Below are 334 nucleotides of genomic sequence, written 5' to 3'. Positions count from 1 at the left end.
TCTCTACTAAAATTACAAAAAAGTAGCCGGGCGTGGTGGCGGGCGCCTGTAGTCCCAGCTACTTGGGAGGTTGAGGCAGGAGAATGGCGTGAACCTGGGAGGTAGAGCTTGCAGTGAGCTGAGATCACACCACTGCACTCCAGCCTGGGTGACAGAGCGAGACTCCGTCTCAAAAAAAAAAAAAGAAACAAAAAAAGAGACACAAACATCACACAACACATAACACAAAACAAACACATAACATATAAAAAACACACAAACAAAATACAAAGACCCATACACTGAAAATATATTACTCTTTTCAATCCTTTTTTTTTTTTTTTTTTTTTTTTTT

The sequence above is a fragment of the Rhinopithecus bieti genome, unplaced genomic scaffold (genome assembly GCF_001698545.2).
Source record: "Rhinopithecus bieti isolate Rb0 unplaced genomic scaffold, ASM169854v2 scaffold_315, whole genome shotgun sequence".
Lineage (NCBI taxonomy): Eukaryota > Metazoa > Chordata > Mammalia > Primates > Cercopithecidae > Rhinopithecus > Rhinopithecus bieti.
This window is presented reverse-complemented; position numbering follows the sequence as displayed.